The following is a 6000-nucleotide window of genomic DNA, read 5'->3' as shown; positions in this document are numbered from 1 at the left end:
AGTGTGAGAGTGAGAACACCAAATTTAACACACCTGCTCCCCATTCTCACCCGAGACCTTATCACACTAACGAGTCACATGACACCAGGGAGGGAAAATGGCTATTTAGGCCCAATTTGCACATTTTCACTTAGGGGTGTACTCTCTTTTGTTGCCAGCGGTTTAGACATTGACTGTGTGATGTGTTATTTTGAGGGGACAGCAAATTTACACCGTTATACAAGCTGTACACTCACTACTTTACATTGTAGCAAAGTGTCATTTCTTCAGTGCTGTCACATGTCAAAATGTGAGGGGTGTAGCTGAATCAACATCCATTTAAGAACCACTTTCCCACTGAAGTCTAAACAAAATCTTTGTGTGTATGAGATCTGTTTAAATAAAGACATGGATGCAGTTTATGTGCATCCCTGCTGCAGAGGCACCATAGGATCCTTTTGATATGACTTAGCCTGACAGCGTACCATTCAAGATGCGACTGTGTCACAGCACAGAAATAGAGCAGCTTATTTCTTTACATCAGTCTCCAGCCTTCTATAAATATTACAAAGCTCTCTGTTCTCTCTCTCCCTTTCTTTCTTTTCTCTTTCTTGCTGCTTTCTCTGCCCCCACCCCACCCCCATCTCTGTTTGTCCAATTTTATTCCTACATACTCTGTGCCTCCCACATCTTCCCTTTTCCCTCTGCTCCTCTCCGTCTAGAAAGAGGATGCAGTGTTAAGTGGGAACAAAACATGTGCTGTATATCATGTCTGAGCCTGTATGGTTTGTTTTTTCCCCCCCTCTAACAGGCCTGCAGGGCTATTTAATAAGCTGACAGTAATTTTATCATATCACATAGAGAAATCACCTCCTTCCCTTCCTTACTTTACAACTCCGCAGATCTCCACCACTCAAGTACAGCGTGACGGATAATCACAGCCACTAATCTCATCTGCGACTGCTAAGATGTTTGATTCAAAAATAGGAGCATTTACAAGAAAAAGAGGCCACACAGATTTTATCGAAAGAAAATGCCAGTTAGAGGCTGACATGCCCAAAATGTGAGTTACTCAGTGCCGTCCTCCCTAACCTATCAGTGTGGGAAGTAAGCGTGCCACCTATGAAGTCAGCAGTCCCCAACCCCCACCCTGAACACATGTTCAACATCCTCTGGGCACAGGCTGAGCAGAGCACTGAGACACAGCTGAGAATTAGAGTGAGAGAGAGCAGTGAAGTGGAAATATGGGTGAGCATCAGAGAAAGACAGAAATAGAGCGATAAAGCAGTGAATTAGGCAGAGGCAGAGAGAGGAGGAGGAGAAATACAGAGGCTTTCACTGAGGCGGCGATGCTTCGTGCAGACGAGGTTTTTTTCTTCCAGCAGAAAGCTCTCGTCGTGTGTGGATGCGAGAACCTCATGGATTTGCTCCCCTCTGAGTCTCAGTGGAATTCATTGCATCTGGACCCAAAACAGCAGCAGACGGAGGATGCGGCTGTAGCTGGATGCTAGGATCCATGTGGGCCTGTGACGTCTGCACTCCCCTCTGTGGCTACCTTCTTCCCCATAAGGATGGCTCTAGCAGCACTGACCCAGATTGTGGAGTCCTGGCTCTTCGCTGTGAGCTGCTCCTCGGGTGGTCTGTGAATGTAATGCGGATGAGGCATGTCCTACACCTCGGCGGATACCGCTCAGCCTGCTGCCTCTGCTGACATCTGTCTCCGTGGATACAAACAGAAACTGGCAGGGTAAGGATGCACTGCTCTGAACCTGCTTGCTCAAATGTCAGGCCAATGGGTATTGTGGATGCACGTGCCTGCGTGTTGTATGAATGTAGATCCAGCTGTATTGCTCACTCACGTGCCTGCTCTTTTTTGGACACATTAATGGAAAAAAAAATTTGGATTTCCTTTCAGAAGCTTCAAACAGTACCATAGTGTGGCTGTGGTGATGAACTGTGTATGCATGCACTATGCAGAATAGCCTCATGTATAATGTATGACCTAGGCGATATCATGTTGAGCAACAAGTAACTGCGCTTCCCCCGAAGTACCAAGGAAAGTAGGCTAGGATGGCCCAGGCAGAGAAGACCTGAATAAAACATTTATTAGTTCTTTTGGTTACTGAAAGCATTTGGCTCTATTCTGATTGGAGGGAAAATTTGGATAAGAGAAAAATGTGTCTCTTCACACTCGGAGAGATAAGGCAGTGTTATTCAGCTGGATTCCATCTGAACCAGTATAATGAAGACAAATTAAACCCAACAGTTCCTCCTCAGTCTGGTCAGTGCAGTTCAGGAGAATTTATTTTAATTCAGGGTCCTTAAAGAAGTTGATATGGCACATAACAGATCAGCATGTCTTCTAGTGGGTGGGTTGACCAGAGGTCAGACACTTTGACCAGAGGTCAGACAGAGGTCAGTAGGTTAGCAAAGAGCAAAACTGTGTGATCTATCTTTATATGTATTGCTCATAATCTTATCAGTGTTTTTCTGCCTATCAAGTCCACACTCAAGGCCAGGTTATGCTACAAAGGAACTAGTCTGTATGACGTATTGTCCAACCACATCAGAAACTGTTTATAGTTGTTCCAAACTGCTACATTCAAAGGTGAAGGGAAAATCCAGTGTCGTGATAGAGAGGAGGGAGATGTGACCTTGTTTAAATATGGAGATAATTGGGCACATTTTCAGACAGGATCTCTTGGAGGACATTCATAGAGTTGCACTCTATTGTCCACGTGAAAACAAACAGACACAGTTGCGCCAGAATAAAAAAACAGCCTGGCTCCTTTCACGAGGATCTGACAAGTATACTGGCAGCTTTATACATTTACAAATAAAAATGTTGGTAAGCCAGCTAACAAATTAAGAATTTCAAGACCCTAAATTGTGTAATTTATTTTTCAATATAAAATATATGTTATATATAACATATTTACTTTTATTTGTAGTTTTTTACTGATTCACTTTCACATGTTTGCGGTTCTTCTAAAATATATTAAACACCTCAGTTACGTACTCAGATCTGAAAATGGCGTGGACCTACATGTATCTGTATGTCAAATAGATACTGTCTAAGTGGGTGTCAGGCCCAAATACTCTAATCAATAATCCGAGCACATCGTGGTACCACCAATGCCACTGATGTCTTACTGCAGCCCTTTAAATATCAGCAGCAACTTGAATCCAAGTCTGGTCCCAATTTGTCCACCGTGTGGGTCTAAATTTGCCTTCCCTGGTCATATCATGTCAAACAGAGCTCCACTTAAGAATGGTGTGATGTTACACAGCATATCAAGAATCTAACATATTGTCCTTTAGCCACAAAAGAATCCAACGACGGGGGTTGATTTATATATAGTCAATCTGTGTAGATGTAGTGCTAATGACAGTAGCAGACAGTGGTCACCAATGTATCCAACGAAGGTTGAGGTCAAGGGCAACTGGACTTTGTAGAAAAAATAGAAGATGTTTCGCCCCTGATCCAAGAGACTTCTTCGGTTCTGACTGACTGGTAAGGAAACTCTATTTAACCTCTGTGGGACGTCACCAATGTAACAGAGTGGTTAGCAGACCGTTCATGGTGCTATAGCTCAACAGAAATCCCCAACAGAAAGAGTTAACAGGAGAAGAGCTGAGGCAAATGTGACAGTTAATAATCAAAAGTGAACAACTAGGCCCTGTCTGTCATTGCAAAACATGAAACACAATCACATCATTGTTTTTGCTCCTCTGACATGACAGTCAGTTTGAAAAATAAAGTTTTGTTAATTCTCATAACCGTGCCCTTGTTACCCCTGTGAGAGATATACTACCTCAATATGTCCTCGACATGCTGTGAAACCTAAGAGTCAATTGCCTCATTCAAGGGGAAAAGACATCTGAAAAGTATTATTGTAGTAACATGGCTGACCTGACCTCGATGTAGAAAAGGTCTATTTAAACAGGAGTGGATGTGGAGTAGCTCAGGGCAAAAGGATCACCATTGTCTGTTGCTGCATCTATTCCATGTTTGGTGCATTGAAGCAGATAGTCTAATGCATCCGATTGGGAGATTAGATGATGACATTATGCAGCCGCATAAAAGGGGTCATTGGTAGCCTAAAGGTTAAAGAAAGGCTCGGACAGGGAGAGCTATTGGGAGTCTCCATACTGATCATGGAAACATGGGTAAGAAGTGAGTAATGCTCTCTTTCGGAAGCCATTGTAGAGAAAGTGTTTTTTTCTTAACATCAAATTGCTCAGTATGATATCAAGGGACTCACTTGTCATCCCTAAGAATTAACATTGACATGATGGAGCTTTTTTTGGCTAACTGCTTTGGTGTTAAATTTACAGTATTGTCTGACTCCCTCTTATCAACCTTCCTGGGAAACCTTTTCAGCAAAAAACCTCAGATAAACCCACTGTACGCTACCTGCCCAACACAAAATGGCAGACAAAAATGAGTAACTAGCTGGTGAAGAAAGTTAATTAATATATCAAGATAAACACCAAGATGTTTTTCTTAAAGGTTTGTTGAGACCCTACCAGAGCTAAACGGGTTGCTTTTGGAATTATTAATCAGTTTCAGGGTATAGTGCATGCTGTCTCACTGTCACACTGTCGTGGCTTGCTGGGACACCGGATTAGAAGAGAGCCATCAATGTTATTAGAAGCACCTGTGCTTTTCCTACAATGACATGTTGTAATGTTTGTTGTGAAAACTGCTTGTTGGGGGTTTTGGGGGTCACTTGAGGAAAGAACTACACAATAAGCTGATTGACACTAGCCCGACATATGTTATTGCAAACATTAGCAAAATGTTAAAACTTGATAAATTTAAGTCCAATGTTCCCTGTTCTTTTCACTCTGTTTCGATTTTAGCTCTCAAACTCCTGAGAAAAATATCTGGCTTTGTAGCTGCTAAATGCTCCACTATGTTCTCCGGCTAGATGCTAACTTTGCCAGTTGGTACTGGACCTGTAGTATACAGAGGGTTTATACTGTAACAGCTTTGTTTGCTGTAAGTGGCTGAATGTTTGACGTGCCGTGAGCTATAAAACCAAAACATTGAACTTAAAACGGCTAATAAGCTGATTAGAGCTGCTTGTTGGACGATAGTTATGTTCTTCACTATGATGGACTACTTTCAAATAATGTTGTACTGATTGTTAGTATAAACATTTGTGTTTAGTGCAACTTTAAATTTTATTTGCATATTTGATTAATTCAATACTATAAATGATGGTCAAAATACTGTTTTTGTGGTTTTCCCAAAATGAAATTCTAAAGGAAGGAGAAATCTAAAATCAAAAAATTTAAATATTAGTATTGACCTCCTCTATCATATATCAGAGTGTTCCGCAGGGGGGAGCTGATAAAGAGCATGTGTGCTTAGCTGAATCATTCCCTGAATAAACAAAAGTTAAAATTAAATAACAAATCTGTAATAAATAGCTCTTCATCAAAGATTGAACTTTGCTGCCGAACCAAACTGGGAACGACAGAATGGTAACAGCATTTCAGTGAGTTAGAACCTTTGCTACATCAAGGACGCATAAAAAATAGCTTTGTGCTAAAAATATCTCAACCAAGGACTATTTATGGAATGAAAGGAGAGAGGGATGCATAAACCTTCCATGTTTACCAGATAAATTAAAACTCTCTCAAATACTGCCCTGAATTAGATGGCTACCTGACTGGCACAATGAAGTAGTTTATTACTTTGTTGTTTATGTTGTGTTTTTCTGGACATTTCAGTATTTTCAGCTTGAAGCTTTGCAAGAGTGTAAGGTATTTGGTATTATTTTTGTTGTTATTTTAGCTTCTATGCACACTCAGAATTACAAAATCTGTGTTTCATGAATTCTTAGTATTCTTGTTTTTTGTGTGACAGATATTATTGCAGGTATTGTAGTTGTACAGGTCTTGTGTTGTTTTAATGCTGCACATAATCTTAGTTATTGAACCTGTCCTTTAGCCATGCTAACAGTGTGGCAATGGTGGTCTTCCTGTTGGTTCACCACTTTGGTTCAGACT

At 41.1% G+C, this 6000-nt stretch overlaps 1 protein-coding gene across 2 annotated transcripts in view; it reads left to right on the top strand.

The window, feature by feature from the left end:
* The first annotated feature begins 1092 nt into the window (after nt 1-1092).
* The window catches only part of LOC119903435 (nck-associated protein 5-like), a 78072-nt gene continuing 73164 nt past the window's right edge, over nt 1093-6000 (top strand). The window contains exon 1 of one of the 2 annotated variants that reach the window (XM_038719585.1): nt 1093-1726. The gene's annotated coding sequence lies outside the window, so the exon portion shown is untranslated. The remainder of the gene's footprint in view (nt 1727-6000) is intronic. The other variant, XM_038719583.1, reaches the window with a different exon arrangement.

This window comes from Micropterus salmoides, unplaced genomic scaffold (genome assembly GCF_014851395.1).
Source record: "Micropterus salmoides isolate LMB-PRFRI ecotype aquatic unplaced genomic scaffold, ASM1485139v1 Ms_hic_scaffold_15, whole genome shotgun sequence".
Lineage (NCBI taxonomy): Eukaryota > Metazoa > Chordata > Actinopteri > Centrarchiformes > Centrarchidae > Micropterus > Micropterus salmoides.
Note: the sequence above shows the minus strand (reverse complement) of the source record. Positions and strands in the feature narration are given on the sequence as shown.